Here is a 21,505-nt window from a genome sequence, read left to right on the forward strand (position 1 = left end):
GAGGAGAACCACTGTGGACATTAGAAGATGAAATCCACAATCAAGTCCATCCGGAAATTGAGAAGGCTGATGATCATCTGCAGCAGCAATTGCAAAACCAAAAAAGGCCAAAGAGGGTGGGACAATGTTATGAACAGAATGCACTTGGAAATGTTCAGAGGTGCAAACATCATTTTCCTTTAAGGCCAAATCATGACATGTTTGATTAACATGAAAAAATTTTGAAACCATATTTAGGTTTATCCAACCAGAGCAGAAGATATACCATAAAAGAGCTTGCTGAGTTAAATGCAGATAGGACATCCTTTCTCTGTGATACTCATGAGCAAACTCATACTAAAGTTAAATCTCATGAAAATAGAAAACCTGGAATTACAAGATGGCGGAGCTGTAGTAGTCACTGCGGCGGCGGGCGGCGGGAGAAAGAGCTCTGGGGGGCGAGGGGAGGGGAGGGAAGGGTGGGTGTGTACCGGGGTGAAATGAGAGGCAACGGAGGCTCCCAGCGAAGGGGTTTCGGTAACTCTTGTCGCCCCTTCTCGCGGCTGAACCTTTGGAGCCATGGTGTACTCGGGCCTCTCAGGCGCTGCCGCCGCCATTGCCACCGCCGTTACCGCCTCCGTCTCCGAAGAGCGAGGGTCCCGGACGAGGTGAGCGAGGAGGCTGCGGCCAGAACGGTGGGGTCAGCAGCTACCAACCATGTCAGATACCCGGCGACGAGTGAAGGTCTATGCCCTGAGCGAAGACCGGCAATGGGACGATCGAGGCACCGGGCGTGTCTCCTCCGCTTAGGTGGAGGAGCTCAAAGGGATGTCGCTGCTGGTTCGGGCAGAGTCCGATGGATCACTACTCTTGGAATCAAAGATAAATCCAAACACGGCGTATCAGAAACAACAGGATATGTTAATTGTTTGGTCAGAATCTGAGAACTATGATCTGGCGCTAAGTTTTCAAGAAAAAGCTGGCGGTGATGAGATCTGGGAAAAAAATCTGTCAGGTTCAAGGTAAGGACCCATCAGTAGAAGTCACACAGGACCTCACTGATGAATCAGAAGAAGAACGATTGGAAGAAATGCCTGAAACCAGTATTTGATTGACCTACCCACGTGTGAACTCAATAAACTGGAAGAGATTGCTGATTTAGTTACCTCAGTTTTCTCCTCACCTATTCGTAGGGAAAAGCTGGCTCTGGCCTTGGAAAATGAAGGCTATATTAAAAAACTACTGCAGCTGTTCCAGGCTTGTGAGAACTTAGAAAACACTGAAGGCTTACACCATTTGTATGAAATTATTAGAGGAATCTTATTTCTAAATAAAGTGACTCTTTTTGAGGTTATGTTTTCTGATGAGTGTATCATGGATGTCGTGGGATGCCTTGAATATGACCCTGCTTTGGCCCAGCCAAAAAGACACAGAATTTTTGACCAAAACTGCAAAATTAAAGGAAGTTATACCAATAACATACTCTGAACTAAGGCAAAAAATACATCAGACTTACAGGGTACAGTATATTCAGGATATCATTTTGCCTATGCCATCTGTTTTTGAAGAGAATTTTCTTTCTACTCTTAAATCTTTTATTTTCTTCAACAAAGTTGAGATAGCATGCTGCAGGAAGACGAAAAGTTTTTGTCTGAAGTTTTTGCACAATTGACAGATGAGGCTACAGATGATGATAAACGACGTGAATTGGTCAATTTTTTCAAGGAATTTTGTGCATTTTCTCAGACATCACAGCCTCATAACAGGGATGCATTTTTCAAAACTTTAGCAAAATTGGGAATTCTTCCTGCACTTGAAATCGTAATGGGCATGGATGATTTGCAAGTCAGATCAGCTGCTACAGGTATATTTTCTTATCTAGTAGAATTTAGCCCCTCTATGGTCTGAGAATTTGTAATGCAAAAAGCCCAGCAAAGTGATGATGATATCCTTCTTATTAATGTGATAATTGAACAAATGATCTGTGACACTGATCCTGAGCTAGGAGGTGCAGTTCAGTTAATGGGACTTCTTCGTACTCTAATTGATCCAGAGAACATGCTGGCTACAACTAATAAAACTGAAAAAAGTGAGTTTCTGAATTTCTTCTACAACCATTGTATGCATGTCCTCACAGCGCCACTTTTGACCAATACTTCAGAAGACAAATGTGAAAAGGATAAATTTGTTGGATCGAACAAAAACAACACAATTTGTCCTGATAATTATCAAATAGCACAGCTACTGGCCTTAATTTTAGAGTTACTCACATTTTGTGTGGAACATCACACTTACCACATAAAAAACTGTATTATGAACAAGGACTTACTAAGAAGAGTCTTGGTCTTGATGAATTCCAAGCACACTTTCCTGGCTTTGTGTGCTGTTCGTTTTATGAGATGGATAATTGGCCTTAAAGATGAATTTTACAATCGTTATATCACCAAGGGAAATCTTTTTGAGCCAGTTATTAATGCTCTACTGGATAATGGAACTCTGTACAATCTGTTGAATTCAGCAGTCATTGAGTTGTTTGAGTTTATAAGAGTGGAAGATATCAAGTCTCTTACTGCACATATAGTTGAAAATTTTTATAAAGCACTTGAATCGATTGAATATGTTCAGACATTCAAAGGATTGAAGACTAAATATGAGCAAGAAAGAGACAGACAAAATCAGAAACTAAACAGTGTACCATCTATATTGCTTAGTAACAGATTTCGCAGAGATACAAAAGCCTTGGAAGAGGACGAAGAAATGTGGTTTAATGAAGAGGAAGAGGAAGAAGGAAAATCAGTTGTGACACCAATTGAAAAATCTAAGACAGAAGATGATTTTCCAGATAGTTATGAAAAGTTTATGGTGACTAAGAAAGCAAAAGAAAGTGAAGACAAGGAAAACCTTCCCAAAAGGACATCTTCTGGTGGCTTCAAATTTACTTTCTCCCACTCTGCCGGTGCTACTAATGGAACAAACAGTACAAATAGTAAATCTGTAGTGGCTCAGACACCACCCACAGGTTCTAATGGTTCTTCTTCCAAAACTACAAACTTGGCTACATCAGTAACAGCCACCAAGGGAAGTTTGGTTGGCTTAGTGGATTATCCAGATGATGAAGAAGAAACATCCCCCAGGAAAAGACCTCGTCTGGGCTCATAAAATGTTTACTGGGGACCCCCAGCATGTGGTCTTACTAAATTGCTGCATCTGTTTCATCAGCTGAAAAATCTGAATCAGAAAGCCTTCTCACTTGAACTTATAAATACACAAGGAGTAGCAAAAGATCCTCTGTATATCAGCTAGTAGAGTTTAGTTCTGTTTAAAAAGAAAAAATCTTCCCAGGAACTTAATTGCTAATAATTAAGAGGTTTGCCTTTCAGGCTATCAAGGAAGTGAAAGAAAAGTTACTGGAGCCTGGGAGATAGCTCGTTGGAAAGTCTCAGGTTTTAGGACGATTTGCTAGAGTAAAAACATTGGTAATAGAATAATGCAAGGTTGCTCCGGGCGGGGTGGGGGTGTCCAATCTAGGCAAAGTTTATAAAACTTCATTTGCAAATCCAACAATATTACTTCTATAATGGTGCTGGCCATGTTGTTGTTTTAAACAGTTGCCTCTATTTAAAATGAATTTTTATGGACAACAAATTGATCATTAAAAATGAAGTTAGACTGTTGGGACCATTTCTTGGAGGATTTCACAAATTCAGCCTTTTGGATTGTTGGAGGGAAGTACACCCCGGATTAGAGCATATGTTGAGTTTTCTACACCAGGAATTTTCAATATGTATTTTGACAAAGACAAGCTGGATTTTCAGAATGGATAGTTTTGTTAATATAACTTTAAACTCAGCACTTTTAGAGATAAGAGTGGCCAACAAACAGTATATTGGAATTCCAAAATTACCCTCTTTAGGAAAACCTTGGGAGTGGGTAGAACAGTGTTTTCAACCACCTACCAGTACAATCTTGAGTATAATTGGAAGTCACATGCTGCTTTATTGGTAAAGTTGTGTGTCTCTTCAGAAATGGAGGCAAATGTTAAAGTAAAACTTATAAAGACAAAAAGTAGTGCTGAATACAAGCACCATTTATATCTAAAGCCATTTTGATCCAGGAAGTTACTTAAGTGTCAAAGCCACATGGACATACTAAGCTTTTCCATCAAAGGGTGTAATACAAAAGCTGCTTTTTTAAGAGTAAAAGCACATTCCATATATGTAAATGAACAAATTGAAGCAAACTGTTAAGTTTATTTTTTAGAACCGCCAGTTAACTGTAAATATTTTAATGTTAATTTGCTCATCTGTGATCAGAGATCATGGTGAGATGAGAAAAATGTCCCCAAACTACAATTTAAGGCATTGAGAAGAAAAAAAAATCTAAAAATAGTAATTCCAGCTACAGTCTTTAGATCACATTTGTAATGTGTTATGGGTCCGTTTCTCCTGGAATAGCTTAAACTGAAGCAGTTTCCCCTGTTTTGGAGATTTTGTAGTTCATTTTTATTTTGGCTGTTGTTTGGAAAAGATGGGCTGTCTGTGTAGACATGAAGTATAGTTTTTCCATAAAACAGATGTTTATTTGGTATTAAAAATACCACTGTACTTGTTTTACACCATTTGTATACATGTGGTGATATTAATGCTGAAATGTAAAATTCAGGAATTAAAATGTGACCCTGTAATTCCATGAAAAAAAAAAAAAGAAAAAGAAAATAGACAACCTACCAGCACCGAGTCACAATTCCTTAAAGACCAACAAACATACAAAATAGAGAAATCCCCTTAATGTGCTAAATGTGGGGAAGCTTTCCTCGAGAAGTCTCAGTTCACTGAACATAAGAAAATTCATTTAGGAAAGAAACCTCATGAATGTAATACCTGTGGGAAAACCTTCTACAAGAAGTTCAACCTCACTAAACATCAGAGTGTACACAAGAGAGAGAAACCCCATGAATGTGGTAAATGTGAGAAAGCCTTTTTTAAGAAAACTCAGCTTACTCAGCATCAGAAAATACATATAGGAAATAAGCCCCATGTGTGCCCCGAATGTGGGAAGAGTTTTGCCAGGAAATCACTGCTCATTGTGCATATGTGAATTTATACAGGAGAGAAACCTTATTTATGTAGTGAATATGGAAAAGAGTTCATTCAGAAGGGCAATCTTATGATACATCAACGAATTCACACTGGAGAGAAACCCTACAGATGTACTGACTGTGGTAAAGCCTTCAGCCAGAAGATCTGCCTCATAGCACATCAGAGATACCACACAGGAAAAAACGCCGTTTGTATGTACTGAATGTGGACAATCCTGTTCACAGAAGTCAGTTCTCATTAGACATCAGAGAATTCACTCTGGAAAGAAACCCTATAAATGCAGTGACTGTGGGAAAGCCTTCATTACAAAGGCAAAGCTCATTACCCATCATAGAACTCATACAGGAGAAAAACCCTATGGATGTGATGAGTATAAGAAACCCTACTCCTACATGTCTTGCCTTGGTAAACGTAAGAGAACACACAACAGGGAGAAATGCAGTGATTCAATGAAGGTAGAAAATTCTACAGTGACACACACAGTAGTACACTCCTGCAAAGGAGAAACCCTGTTGATATAACTGTGCAAATACCTTCTGTGACCCCTGATATGTCAAACATCAGTGGGCTCCTAGCAAATAGGAGTGTGGTCACTGTGGGACAGCCAATGGCCAGATGTCGGCCCGCATGAGAAAATAGAGGATTTGCACCAGAGAGAAACCTTATGAATGTAGTGAATGTGGTTGTGCCTCCAGTCATTAATTATGTATTATTTTATGTCACAAACATGTAGGAAAAAAACCCACCTGTGTATTCAATGTAGAAAAGCCTTGCTGAATATTTGCTTAAGTGTCACCTTTGAAATCCTATGAATAGAGAAACTAAGAAAGCCTTTTCTGAAATAATGGACCTTATTGTGAATAATCAGCATGGATTATCAGGGAGCATGTAATGGTGTAATGATTGTCAGGAAACCTTTGCCCTCAAGAGGTGGTGTTACATACTGGAGAGAAACTGGGAAGGTAGTACCTTGCAGGGCCTGAAGTGGTATCTTCTGCCTTTCTCATTAGCACATAAAATCATACAGAAAAAACAGTAAGCACACTAACTGTGGAGTGCCTTAAGTAAAAATATCACAGTAATTTTGAAGCAAACAAGTCCTGTGAAAGGAAGAACGTTTAAGCTTTCTGTTCATTTCCAACCTCATACTGGACAGGATACCTTGAAACATATCCCTGTGTACTATGTTAGTGATTCCATAGTTAAAAGAGCCTCAGGGACTGGGAGTACAGCTCTAATACAGCACTTGCCCTTGCCCACTATGCCCAAAGTCCTGTATTTTATCCCCAGAACTGGAAAAAATAAATAAGCTTCTGCTTCACATGAAAAAAAAGAAAAGAAAAGAAAAGAAAAGAAATTAATGGGACATGATCAGTAGGAGCCACAAGGGCTCCTCTGAATGAATTCAGAAACTAAAGCCTTAAACCCTCAGTGCATGAAAGGGAGATTTTCTTTTCAGACTTGAAAATACTTAAAAGCTTGAGGAAGGCATACCAGAAAGGAGGAGTGGGAAGGATGTAAGTGAATGAGGAATAATTCAGTGGTTCTCAATCCTGGCTGTACATTATAACCACCTGGGCTAGGAAGGGTGCAGAATCTATACTGTTTAACAAAAACAGAAGGGTGGGGATATAACTCTGAGGTTGATAGCCCCAAGGTTTTATCACCAGTGTGAAAAACAAAAAAGGAAAACCAAACATTCAACTGATCTGGCAGGGGTATTAGGTAGCTACATTTTTAGAGCTCCCTAGGTGATCCTAATTTACAGACAGAAAAGGGGAGGAGGGGGGAGGGAGAAAATTATATTCATGAGCCAGGGCTGGGGTTTTGCCAAAGCAGGCCTCAGTAAGGGTGGAAGGGTAGATCCGGAAGACCCTGTGATACAATAGTTTGGATTTTCCACCATAGATTACAGGATAAGTAGAGAAGCAAGTTAAAACAGAATGAGGCTGCTTGGGAGAAAATAAAGGATATGGATACTGTGTGAGCCACTGAGATCCCAGTGAAAGGCTGAGAGGTTAAGGGCGTGAAAATACAGGAGGAAAGGGAGCTGATATTTGGTATATAACAGGAATTCAGGGTGTCTAATATTGATCAGTTCTAATCTGCAGTGCTTTTCTGTGATTAAGTTTGAGTGAGGTAGGTTAATAAATAAAAGTGAGTTGAAGTATGAAGATGTAAAGAAACTTGTTAGTCTAGAGCAGTGGGCATATCATTCATTTTGAGACTAAAAATGTCCTGTTATTGGCACAGCCTAGACATCAGAAGATAAGCCAGATGCCAGTGTTTTTGATGAGTGAGAGGAAATAATCATGTAATTGGTTAGGATTACAGGGACCACAGGAGATGGTTGATCAGGTATAAATTTCTAAGGGAGGATTTCATAGGAAGATAGTAACTAATTCGTGGTTTAGATTAGAGTGAGGAAAGCAGAGATAACAACTTCCTTCTAACTCAGCTCTTTAATATTTGGGCTGTGGAATAGTAAGCATGTTCAGTTAGAAAAAGCTGCATGGAAAAAGGAATACTGGGAAGGGATCAGTTTGGGGTAAGCAAGGAAGTCCAAGGTGTGTTCTGAGTTGGGGCTGGTGTGAGGAGACATTTCTCCACTCTGGCATTGAGTAAATGGCAATTGAAATAAAGAATAGGGAGCCGCAGTATGCAAAATTGATTTCCATGTCAAGTCTCCTTCCATCCTACAACTCATCAAGAAGAAAGTCTAAGTTTATGCTGTACATTTGTTAAATTTTCATTTTAGCAGAGTGGACCTCAGGCATAGAGCTGGTTCTTAATATGGTCTTGTTAGCATTCCATATGTATTTCTCTCTTTTTCTTGAGATAGGGTCTTGTTTGTTGCCTGGGCTGGCATTAAACTTCTGGTCTCAAATGATCCTCCTGCCTCAATTTCTCCAGTAAGTGAGATTACGGGGTGTCCACTATCATCCCTCACTCAGCATTGATTTTAATAGTTACCTTTTGCTTATGGAAAATGATCTGGTGTGTCTATGTCATAAGATAAAATCCTATATAAAATGTTTTTAGAATTTTTAAAAGTAAACTTACTTTTTAAGTACTCAATACATAATAGCAAGCAGATGTGGCAAACATAGCAAAGATGGTATCAGAATGAGTGAAATTATGGAGGCAGCAACACAGTGGATAGTTTATGCAGGACAAGGTTCAGGGTAAAGATTTGCAAAGGAAGGAATAGTGGTAGGCAAGAATGGAAACTGAAAAGAAAGAGTGCTGACACAAGGCTATCTGAAATGAATCTTTCACAGTTTTATATAGGTCAGATCATCCATGGTTCCCCAAGTTTCCAGGGAAAGGCCCAGGAGCTCCTCCAGCCAGATCTCATGCTACTACCTTACATGGAATTCAGAGACCAGACAGAGGGCTGGCTAATCTGCATTGGTTATGATCTCTTTTCCTAGCATTGGTGAGGACCTCTTGTGTTCATTAACGAACATTCTTAAGACTAGTGAAAACCCGTGCCCACCACACTGAACCCAAATAGCACCTTGCTATGGGTTCTTCTCTCTTATTACCCATGTCAAGAGGAACAGGTTTCTAAGTGACTCTTGCTGTAATGAAGTAAAGGCAATACTGAGAGATTGTTATAGCAATGCATAGGTAAAAACAGATCACCAATAATATGTAAGCAGTGAAAGAAAGGGGAAAATGTTCAAGTTGAAATGTTCTAATTGTGTTGTGGTGACATTGACCCTGGCAGCTCTGCTGTGACTAGGGAATGTTTCTCTCTGTATGAAAATCCTGAGCAGCTTGGTACTATGTATAATTTGCAATAGGAATATGAATAAGCTTCCAGATCAATGTGCCCTCTTAATGACCTCAGAGCAGTGCTACTGCTTACAGGCCTTCAGAACAGTATGATTCTCATTGACTTGAAAAATAAAGAGTTGCTTCATCGACTTAACCAGTCTTTGGAAATCAGGCAAGCATTTCAACTCTCTTGCAAAGCTGAATTTCCATTCTGTATCATCTCAAAGAACCTTCCCTGAGTGCCACTCCTAGTAAAGTACAAAATGCAGACTTTGAGAATCAAGACAAGAGTGTCACAGCAAAAGTAAAAGCCTCACATTTCTCCCCTCTCTTTAGTTTCCACAGAGGGGAAGGAATAATTTCGATTTCAGCCCTGAAGACATTTTAGTTTAAATATATATTCTCAACGTGAAAATAATTGATCAGTGTTATTGTCTCCAGTCTCTTAGGGATAAACTCCTTTACAAATTTAATCTATGTTGGAGAAATTCTTAGTTACATGTTATTTTAAGGTTTTTCATTGCCCATAATTTCAGTTTGCCCATGAAAAAGATAATCTTCAGTGCTCAGATATGTGATCTAAGCAAACTAACTAGACGGGCCAAACTTATAAGCACCAAGGCAGCACATGCCATCTGGAACAAGTGTCACCTAGGAGGATTGTTGTGCTCAGACATGTAGACACTAATACTCTTAAGCTACATGCAACCCGCCTCCATTTACTGAAGCTCTAAAGGCAGAAAAAAAAGACAGTGACTACACAGGGACTTAACATTTAAAGTTGTGAATGCAGCCATGGTGGAAACTGCAGTGAATACTAGATCTGACCACCTTAATAAGAGCAACATCACTAGCATAAAATTAAAGAGCACAAGCTTTGGTCAAAAACTCTTGGGTTCAAACCCCAGCTCTGTCCTTACTCAAGCAAACCTCTTAAGGAGGAAGCATCAGCTTCCTCACTTATGAAACTGGGGTAGTAATAATAATAATGCCTGCCATCTAGGGTGGTTGTGAAATCTTTAGTTTGTTTTATGTACATTGTGGTAAAATGTACATGAAACAAAATTTGCCATTTTAAGTGTACAGTTCAATAGTAAGTACATTACATTGTTGTGCAGTTCTCACCATCATCAATCTCTAGACATTTTTACCATCCCAAACTGAAATTCTATGTTCATTAAAAGCTCCCCAGATGCGGCACTTTAGTCCACAGTCCCCACTTCTTTACCAGATTGAGGTTCATCCAGTATCCTCCCCCCGATGGCCCCCATCTGCCCACAGCCTCACAGTGCCATCCTTCACTCCTCTAGCTACTTTGTCCTTCCCTCCCATCATAGGCCCTTTGCATACGACACTGGACCACTGTCCTAAGCACGTCCCATCCCGTTCACTAAACTAACCTTATCCTCCAGGGTGCAATTTAAATGTGGCTTCTTTGAAGACTATTCCCACTTCCTTCCCCTAAAGATTACTCAAGATCCCATTGATTTTCTTTCTCCACATTTCATATTTTTCCTTTATAGGCTTTATCGATTTATTTATTAATCCATTGCAACAGTGTTTAGCAAACATCTTCAATGAGTCAGAGTCCTCGGAGTTTGAGGTATATCAGTTAACAAAATACACACAAATCCCCATAAGGCTTACATTCTAATGGAGGAAGCCCAAAGAATAAATAAATAAGTAAAGAAACAAACAAACAAACCTAGTAAGCCCCCAGATGACGAAATGTGTAAGAGAGTGAAAAGAAATAGGGCAACATAGGAAAGTCGACCGATGGTGAGACTAAAGGGGGTTGGATGATAAGTATGGCTAAATGTGAGCATGTTAGATGTTATTACATATTTATATCCTCCTCTTAAATGTTTAGCTTCCCTCATGCTTTCACTCTGTGGCCTTCCTCAGGCCTAGAGATGGTTTTGTTGAACGGGATGCATCTAGAAGTAGGTAGATAAATTAATGGACAAATAAGCCAACAGGAAGGCAGATGCAGATGAGTAGGACCTGGACTGGCTGTGGGATGAAAAGAGAGAAGAGATGTAAGAAATATTCTATGCAGGAATAAGAAGAGATATGTGACAATCAAGTTGACTTGATCTGCAGTTCAGTGCAGAAGTGAAGCTTAAGGGTATTGAGATTTCCAGCTTAGACAATCAGTGCCACATAGCCATCGTCTGCTGCTCTGGGGAAGCTAGACATGTCAAAAGCACTTGGTCTTCTCTGTTTCATTTACATAGGCAGTGGGATTTCCCTTCTGTAAAACATACTACCAAAGCATTCCAGGAAGAATTTCTTAGTCCTGTCTCAGTTTAGAAGTAGGTGCCTCCCCCATCTCCTAATACTTGGATCCACTTAGCTTTCTCTTTGCACCAGTGATTCCTTCCTGTGACAAGAAAATATAAGAGCACTTCACAAAAGCAGGAAAACACTGCCAGGTCAGATTACCTCCACCTCGCTTCATTCTGCAATTTTATAACTTTTTGTACTACTGATGCAGAAATACATAACTCCCCACCAAGCCACTGCTCAATCTTTCCCTTCCTCCCTTCTCCCTCCTTCCCTAGTACATAGTTTTAAAGTTAGAGAGCCCATGCCATTGGTTTTTAAAAGTGTGTTTCCCTGAACTGCTTACTTGAATGAACTGTGCATTGGGATGTTTTTCCTGAGAGATGCCAAGGTTTGAGTGTCCCCTAGCCTACAAACAAAATTTTTTTCCCATACAGTGCACACTTGCATCAGCAGTAAGCAGTTCCCAGGCAAATGTTTTCCAAATACAGCCATTGTCATTGCACCCCACATGGCTGGAGGCAGATGCGACCGAACTGGCCGAGGGAGCTGTGTCTCTGGGGTTTTGAGCAGAGTGGACACAGAAGGGTCAGATGAGGGAACGGCAGGGAGCAACTTGATGAGCCTTTGCTTTTGTGTAGAGATTAATCCTGGGATTTTTCCTTTTCAGACAAAATTGAGGAGTTCCTCCTCTGTTCAATGAGTTTCTATTAGGATTGCTTGCAGCCCCCTCAGGTTCATCTGTCACTCTGTCAAAATTGAAATTCTGACTACACATAAAATTAAAGAATTCCCCCAAGCTAAATATTGGTTCTAAATTTCCTTCTATTTCTAAATATATTTCCTTATATTCCTGTATATTCCTAAATACTGGTTCTAAATTTCATTAGTGTCATTGCACATGGTAGTTTCAGACAGGTTGAAAAACAAAATCAAGAACCACTGCCACTCTAAGAAATATACCAGGTTAAAGACATTTCTAAAGATTAAACTTTTAAAATCCCCAAACTTCCTCTATGGAAACAGAATGTACTTTATGCTTGCATATGGAAACACTTTTGTTTATTTTGCAAACACGTACCTATTGTCTGTGGGGCAGAGCCTGTGGGAATGCTAGAAGTTCCTGGGAGCTCTGGGTAAGGCCATAGTGATCTCTAGAAGGTAAATGCAGAGGCAACAGGCCCAGACTCTTGTGTGTCCAGACTCAGGAGCAGCCTTGAGTTTCTGGCAGGCTTTGTTAACCTGCTGAAAGCTCTCAGTTACAGTCAGACAGACTTGGATTCGAATCCTTAGCCCCCACGTGCCTCCTTTATAAACTAAATCAGCCTCAATTTCTACATTTGTAAAAGGAGGAGATTACACAGATTACATGAATTCATCCATCTAGGTGCTTGATAAAAGCATTTGAGAGGCATCAAGCCTCCAGACAATGTCAGTTCCTGTTTCTTTCAGGCAGGGCAATGTGACAGGGTCTGCACCTTAGAAGCATTAGCACAATATCAAGCCAATAAATCAGAAAAATAAAATACTTGTTCAGAAGTGAGACATGGTGGCATACACCTGTCGTCTGAGCACTCTGGGAGGCTGAGATAGGAGGATTGCTAGTTTGAGACCAGCCTAGGCAGCTTCATGACTTGCCAAAACCCTGTCGCAAAATTAAAAAAAAAAAAAAATTAAAAAGGGGCTGAGGGTGTAGCTCAGTGTGAGAGTCCTGGGTTAAATCCCAAGTACATTTTTCCAAAAAGTATCAGTTCAGGATTCAGCCTGTTAAGCTTACCAAATGGCAGGCAGGGAGGTAAACTAGGGGGAGCCAGCTTGGGTTGATTCTGTATCCAACAGACTCTGATTTGGGGACCAGGCTTCTGGTCGCCACCAGTGGGATATCTTGTCCCGGGCCAGCTTATTTGGGAGGTGCAGTGGTGAGGACTGCAGATAAAGTCTGTGAGACTGATGAGTACAGAACACAGGCAGAGGGAAGAAGGCCATGCCTTGTTTGGTCACCACTGTATTTTCTGGTCCTAAATCTCTTTTGTCTCTGTATATATATGTATATGGTACTGGGAGTCATTGTAAGCAGGAGAGATGAGTTATTTCTTTGGCTGAAAACAGAAAAAGAAATAGAAAGAATACTTAATTCCAGTGTTTGAAAATATGTCCCCACCCCCCATAGCAGCTTCTCTACTACTACTGAGGAATAGTTAAGTCATTTCAGTTGTTGTGATTTGGTCTTAATTGATCTTAAACCAACTTTATTGTTTTGAAATGAACTTCCCTTGTACCTGAGTCAGTGCCCTGCCATGACTTGGAGTTGGTTTAAACCAAGGCTCCTCAGCATATCTTAGCCCATTTAAGACTTTTCCACATAGGTATTCTCAAACTAATGATGGCCCATTGGTAATTATACTGACCCCTTTCATGTGCTTCCAAGAAATTACCCCCCCCCCAAGGTTGTCCTCTTGTGGCTTGGCCTCCATTGTTGTAAAACAGATGATGTAACCCCAGTACTCTTTACTATACAGATATTCACGGTAGCCACTGCTACATATCTTTTCCTCCTCTGCTTAGCCAGGATCCTTCCTTTGTTTGTCTCCTTGGCCTACTGAGATAGGTTCTGCAAAAATAAAAAAGAGGAAGAGCCCATGATCCTACCATCTCTTTGAGGGCACACCCCAGTAACTGAAGATCTCCCCATCAGGTTTCATTTCTTAAATTTTCCACTACCTCCATTTAGCACCAACAGAGTTCTCCAGGCAGGAGTGGATTGAAAAAGGCATTCCAGATAGAGTGAACCACAAGTTAAGGGTAACATGGGGATAAACAAAAAGGCATGGCCTAAATAGTCAATGGTGTTGGATCTTAAGGAGAAAGGAGAGAGGGACCTTTAATCAACTAAGAATCTTGGGTTTTATTTTATGAAGGATGAGAAAATCATTGAGAGGTTAACTGGGAATGATGAGTTTTGAATTTTAAAAAGATGATAGACAGACTTGAAGAAGGAAGATAGTTATAGTTGCTGTCGTTTATGTAAGTGTTGCCCAAAGGCCCATGCGCTAGCGGCTTGGTCTTCAGCCCTTCGTGCTTTTGGGAAGTGGTGGAAACTTTAGGAGATGGAGTCTGGTGGGAAGTCTTAGGTCACTGGGGTATGTCCTTGGAGAGGATTGTGGGACCCTGAGCTCTTCCTCTTTCTTTTCTTTTTTTTTTACTGAACCATGGATGAACATCTTTCCTCTGACTTGTGTTGTCACAAGCCTGATGCAACAGGGCCAATCAATCAAAGACTGAAACTTCCAAAATTGTGAGCCAAAATAAATCTACAGTGGACCCTTGACTTACGAACTTGATCAGTTCCTGAGGGCTGGTTGTAACTCATGTTGGTTGTAAGTCAATACAGCTGAGATCTGGATGTTTACCTGGATACATGCTATAGATAACAAGAGGCAGGTGAATCTTCCATGAGCCTAATAACCCAAGCTGTTGGTATGTCAGACCACTTGTAATTTGAGGGTTCACTTTATTTTTTTTCAATTGATTTAGCTTCAGTATCTGTTATAGTAATGAAAAGCTAGCAAAATAACATTCATTGAATACCTATTTATGTCAGGTATTCTGTCAGATGTTTCATCCACATTATTTCTGTTAATTTTTACCAGAATTCATTTTATAGATGGACACACTTAGATTCAAAAAGATTCTGAAAATTCTCTGAGACCATCTTAGCAAATATGTGGTGATACATATGCCTCTCCCTAGTGTAGACAGCCTCACAAATACATAGGAACTGGAACACTATGGGCTGGGTGTTTGTAGACTATCTCTAGGGCAGCCTCGCTTTCCCTGAGGCCCACCTACACCCCACATTATATTAAACCGGCACTGGGAGTGCCTGGTTGGTTGATGTACTAGCATTCAGTAGGAGTTTTCTATTGACATTGAATTAAGCACCACAAGCTTAGCCACCTTTACCTATTCATTAGCTCACGTATGGCAGAGCTGAGTTCTCTTCTCAGAGTCTCAAAAGCCAAAGTCAGGGCATTGGTTGAACTGTGTCTTCATGTCCAGAATCTGAGGAAGAATCATTTTCCCAGCTCATTAAATCACTAGCAGAACTCACTTTCTTGGGGGTTGTAGGACTAAGTCAGGGACTACACTCAGCAACTAGAGGCTGTCCACCTTCCTTGTTGTGTGGTCCCCTTTACCTTCAAGCTGGCAAGAGTATGCTGCCTCTTTTGTGTGCTTTGAGTGTCTGACTTTCCCTTGTGCTTCCAGCTGCAGAAAATGCTCTTTTAAAGGGGTCATGTGATTAGGTCAACCCTGGCCAGATGTTCCCATTATTTAAAGTCAGCTATGCCATAGAACGTAATCTAATCCTAGCAGTAACACCTCTCCTATTCACAGTCCTGGGCATTATTTGGAGTTTCCACTAGGGGACACAGCTCTTGAGCACCATCTCAGCATCCTGTCTACTATACATGCCTCGATTACATATGTATTCAGAATTTGCCATTTCAGATAAACATTTTCCTCCTCGGAGCAGTCCGGGTTTTTATTTCTATCTTCTGCCTAACACTTCACCAGAAGTCTCCTTAGGGAGGGAGGCCTTAGCAGATGTTGCATTTCATAAATATTTTAAGAAACAATTTATTCCATTTCTGCTTAAGCCGGAGGGCTGGAGGCTAGCTGGTCTTTCCTTTCTGTCACTTAGCCTTTGCATCTTACTATTCAGGATGGGAAACCAAGAGGGTCTTGGTTACTCTCAACCTACCTGCCCCAAAGTTACTGCCACGTAGTCAAAGAAAACTTTCTTTTTGTCTTTTACCCATGTGTTCAGACTAATAAAAAATTCAGATTCAGCTACTGTAGTTTATCAACCTTACTTTATGAGTGTTGAGCTTTATAAGTAATAAATATTTGTACATATTTTCCATTTATAGAAATTCTTCGGTTGTATGGATTTTTTTTAAACAATAGCAAAAACAAAAGGTGACAGAGAAGCCATTATCTGTCTGTTGCTCCTGTTGGGTGTTGAAAATAGAGAGAAGGCATGAATGTATCTAATTGTGCTGCCCAGGCAGACAGATGCCAGGGACAAGTGAGTGACATCAGGTGTTTGTGGTCAACACCCTCTCAATTAGCTGGCAGAAGATCTTGCCTTTGCTGGAGGACCACAGAGGAAAGGAAATGAAGAAGAAGAGTGTGCTGAAGAATTGAATTTCAAAAAGACCCCAGCTCAGTATCACAGTCATTAAATTTAGAAGCCAACAGATATACTTGTCTTCATTGCTTTGGACTTCATGTTTTCCCTTGGGGAATTTCCCTAGAAAAGGTGATAAACTTGACCCTTTGGTAATAACTCATAAAAGTGAAGAGGTTTTACAGTTCATTTGTTAGGCAGTTTATGATAACTTGAAAAAACAGTTTGAGTACTGTTTGCTTGAGTAATTTTATGATAGATTTAAAAATAGCTATGAATTTATTTTACGTGGGTGGTAGTTACAGCAGCAGACATTGGTTATAGCTTTCCCAATTAAAAAGAATGGAAGTACAGCTTTCAGCTTTTGGACTTTTGTATTTGAAAGAACTTTTAGGAAAAGGATTATGTTCATAAACCAAGGAACTAGCACAATGGTTTTCAGAGGCCAGGAGAGGGCTGTATTTTGTTAGTGCTTACCACATGTCCAATACTATATATATATGATTTTTAAGTTCCTCAGTGCTCGTTCTTCTGATGTTATAAAAGAAGATGGAGGTAAAGCAAAGAGGGCTGTCAGAGCTGCCACATGCATAGTGCTGTGGCAGCATCTATTACAGGGCTCAGTGACCACAGGTCTCAGTGACCATAGTTCCCTTTAATCAGAGCCAGCAGCCTGAGAGACACAGCCTGAGCAGAGAAATGCAGAACTCCTTCAGTTCTGTTTTGATTTATAAGCCCATTAATTTTTATTTATAAAGCCCTAGGATTCCTCCAGCAAATGAAATATTCTCCACTAAACCATGATGATTTAAACTGCTTAAAGAGTGCCATCGTCTGCTTTCTATTGAGTTTCCCCAATATAAATTCAAATGAAATCGTTGCTACTTATGTTGTCAAAAAAAATTTTTTTTAGGTTATACTTCTTTTTATTTAGTTTTTGAGTAGACATTTAATAGTATTCATTAGCAGTGTGTCATGTCTAGAATTTTTTGTTCCCATTAAGTTTATTGGTACACTTTAGGTATAAAATACAGTTACATTCATCATTGGGATCTTGTACCATTACATGAGTCTCTTGGTTTTTATTTTTTTCCCCTTCCCCTGCCCTCCCTTCACCCCCTCCACCCTTCCCTCTTTGCAAAGACTTTGTTTCCATTTTTTTCCTTTTCTCATATTTTTTCTTTTCCCTTTTTTCCTTTCCCCTAACCCTCCCACTTCCCCTGCTCCTTTAGACCTTTCCTTCCTGTTACACAATATCAATTATACATTTTTTAAATTACAATATCAAGATCTAGGAGACATTACCACAGATTTTACAGAATTTAAAAGGATATAGAAAACATATTTCAAAAATTTGTTATGAAATAAATTTGACAACTTCTAAGAAGTACCTTGGAAGACAAATTAATGAAACTAACTCTGGAGGAAATATAAAATTTGAATAGCACCTATTAAAGAAAGTATATTCCTAGCTTGAAAACCTACCTATATGACAACAGCAGGCTCATGTACATTTTAACTGATAAATTATATCAAACAATTAAAGCAGAAAAAAGAAGGAACACTTCTCCCCTCATTTTAGGAACTCAACATTGTGCTAATCCTAAAACTGGATAAAGATAATAGAAGAAAAAGGTATGAACATTGATAGAAATTTGTTTAACAAAACAAACTCTTAGAAGTCAGATCTGGCAGTATGTAGAAAGTGGTTTTGTTATAGGGATGGCGGTGTTTGTTCAGCATTGGAAGATCCACCCCCAAAAGTCATCATTTAAACAGAGGAAAGGAGAAAGCCATATGATCCTGTCACTAGTGGGAGAAAAAGTATTGGACTAAATTCCACAGCTGTTCATGGTAAAACCTATCAGGAGACTAGAAGTAGAACAGAACCTTCTCAACAGATTAAAGACATGTACTCCATACTTCCAGTGAGAACGCCTTATGTGAATGGAGAAGATACAATGCTTTCTCCTTAAGGTGGGGAACAAGGGCAGATATGCTTACTCTTTATCTGTCCATTAAACTTTGAAACCTAGGCCCCACCAAAATAGTCTGGCAATAAAATGACACAATTAGGATAGGATTGGCAAGGTAGAAGCAAAATCTTGATATGTAGATGAAATGATCATCTACAGAGAAAATACTAAGAAATCTCTAGGAGCCCCTAGAACTTGTATTTGAATTTAGCAGGATGAGAAAACACAAGGTATATATAAAAATTCAGGTCTGTGTATACTTGCTATAAATGAAGAATTGGATATTGAAATTTAAAATTTATGTAGGAGTACAAAAGACCTAGAAAAGTTAAAAAAAAACCCCACCAAAAACAGTGTTGGAAGACGTTTAGCACCTAATTTTAAGACTTCTTCTAAAGCTACAGTAATCAAGGCAGTGTTGGTGTAAGGAAAGACATATAGATCATTGGAATCAAACAGAGAATCTAGAAATAGAACCACACATATATGGTCCACTGAGTTTTGAAAGATTATTTAACCTTAGCATTTTATAGAATATAAACTCAATTCAAGAGCCAAGGAAGAGATAGTGTTTTCAGCAAACGGTACTAGAACACCTGGTATCCATATGTAAAAAAATTAACCTCAACCCTTTTTTTCCATACATGAAAATAACTTGAAGGGATCTATGAACCTAAATAAGAAAGCCTAAAAGTATAAAACTTTAAGAAGAAATTTTAAGGGAAAATATTTATGAATTCAAGGTAGGTAAGAACTACCTAGGATATAAAAAACATGATGTATAAAAGAAAAAGATTGATAAATGAGATTCCATCAAAATTTAGAACTTTAAATGACATCATTAAAATGAAAAGTAGTCCTTAAACAGACCATATTTACAATACATATAACCTATGACCAGAATATATAAAGAATTCTTAGAGATCATTAATAGACGACCCAATTAAAATGTAGACATAAGAAGATGATAAATAGCCAGTACAGCACAAGGAAAGGTGTGCAACTCTAGAATCAGAAAAATACTAATCAGTACAATAACAAGATTGAATTATACACTCATTAGGGAGATGAAGTTAAAAGTTTTAAAAGTTTTGTCATGACTTTTCCTTTTTGTTGGATTCTCCCCCTTTGCATTTAATTTGTCACGCCCAATGAATTCATTCTGCTGGGTTTCCTGGGGTTGTGATCCTCATTGTCTTTTCCTAGGGTATTGTCTACCATTTTTTGGAGTGCCGGTTTGATATTCATGAAGTTCCTGAGGTGCTTTTTATCATGAAAGTATCTTATTTCTCCATCAATTTTGAAAGATAGTTTTGCAGGGTACATCAATCTGGGTTGGAGGCTGTTTTCCTTTAGGGCTTGAAATACATCACTCCAAACTCTTCTTGCCTTGATGGTTTGCATTGAGAAGTCTGCTGTGATCCTGATGGGCTTTCCTTTGTATGTGATTTGTTTCTTTCCTCTCACTGCTTGTAGAATTTTGTTCTTCTGTTGGGTTTCTGGAATCCTAACTGTTATATGCCTATGTGTAGATTTTTTTTTGATTAAGGCTAGCTGGAGTCCTATATGCCTCACTTATCTGTATGTCAAGTTCTTTTCCCCTCCTTGGGAAGTTTTCTGCCATCACTTCTGTGAAGAGTTTTTTTATGTCATCTGCACTCTCTCCTGTTTTTTCATTGACTCCAATCAGTCTTATGTTATTCTTCTTTGCATCATCTAGCAGCTGCTGGATTGATTTCTCATGTTCCCTTATAATTTTAAAGCAATTTTTCTTTTCCTCCTCGCTAATTGCAATCTTATCTTCTATATCTGAAATTCTATCCTCACATTGGTTCATTCTGCTGTGCATACTTTTGATGGAGTTTTTAATCTCCTGGAAATCTATTTGCATCTTTTTTATGGATTCCATTTGTTTCCTATGTTGGGATTCCATCATGTTCCTCGGATCCTCTCTTTTTTTATCTGTGTCCTCTCTAGATTTATTAATCATGTCTTGCACCATGAGCAAAATCTTTGCTGTTATCTGAGTAATTATTTCTGATTTCATTTTTCCCAGATCCTCTTTTGTTGCCAGTTCAGAGAGTCCAGGTGGTTGAGTATCAGATTGTTCCATCTCATTTCCTTTTGGGGTTGCTGTAGGTGATCCAGAAGTCTGCTTTTGAGGCTTGTTTACGTGTCTTCTCATTTCCACAGTGTGTGTGTGTGTGGGGGGGTTCTTCTGGTGCCCGTGCAGCTCACCTTCTGTGCCCTAGGAGCTTGGGATGGCAGTGGGGGAGCTTCCCTCCAGGTGCTGGGACCAGCTCAGCTTCTCTGCCCTAGGAGCTTGGGCTCAAAAAAAAATTTTTAATGTAAACTGCTGTACAGATCCTGGAGATTCAAAGGTTTGGACCAGGGCTTTGAGAACTAGGAACTTCAGTCTAGCTTCTAAGATTCTGATTGGAACTGATCAGAGTAATAAATATGGAAAGCAGGGGAGGGTTGGTTCATTTATGAACAACTTTTAAAATGTTGTTTCAATTTTGAAAAAGCATATTTATACAGTCCTAGTTCACCTAAAGAATTAACCAACTAGAAAAGTGAGTGTGTTTAGCTAGAAAACCGTATTTTGACTAAATCATTTAATCTTTATTTACCTAGAGCAGTGGTTCTTATCTGGGGGTGGTTTTTCTCTAAGGAATGTTTGGCAGTGTCTGGAGACAGTTTTGATGGTCATACTTTTGAGGATGGGAACAAAGATTGGGTGCTGCTGCTGTCTAGTGGGCAGAGGCCAAAGATGTTGCTGAACATCTTGCAATGCACAGGATGGCATCCCCACAACCCCAGCAAAAAAGATCTGGTCCAAGATGTGGATAGTGCCCCTGCTGAGAGACTCTGAGCTAAAGGGAAAGAGTCCTGCATTTGTGTTGAAAAATAAAACCAGTATGTTGAGAGAGAAAAAAGAAGATTACTATCCTGTGGACCCTGGAAGAAGATAAGGGATTTTTCTATTTCCTAGGAAGGAGAGGAAATTTCTTCAAGGGAGCAATTCAAGGGAGCAAGTTCAAGGGAGAAGTATTATTTTGATATACAGGTTGACATATCTCCAGAAGGCCAATATGTTATTCATTTCCTAAGCAGCTCTTCAATTTTTTCCCCCTTAAAGGCTTCATACTCCCCAGAAGATATTGAGTATAAAGAGGTTTTTTAAATAA

General features: G+C 39.4%; 1 protein-coding gene and 2 pseudogenes across 8 annotated transcripts in view; all 3 read left to right on the forward strand.

Moving 5' to 3' along the window:
• Mtus2 (microtubule associated scaffold protein 2) overlaps positions 1-21,505 on the forward strand; it is a 716,842-nt gene that overhangs the window by 445,177 nt on the left and 250,160 nt on the right. The window lies entirely within an intron of this gene.
• Positions 697-6,578, forward strand: LOC101709049 (serine/threonine-protein phosphatase 4 regulatory subunit 3B pseudogene; annotated as a pseudogene).
• Positions 4,005-6,578, forward strand: LOC147821670 (uncharacterized; annotated as a pseudogene).

The sequence above is a fragment of the Heterocephalus glaber genome, unplaced genomic scaffold (assembly GCF_053883595.1).
Source record: "Heterocephalus glaber isolate CG9 unplaced genomic scaffold, H.glaber_assembly_v1.0 deba00001720, whole genome shotgun sequence".
In the NCBI taxonomy this organism is placed as follows: Eukaryota; Metazoa; Chordata; class Mammalia; order Rodentia; family Bathyergidae; genus Heterocephalus; species Heterocephalus glaber.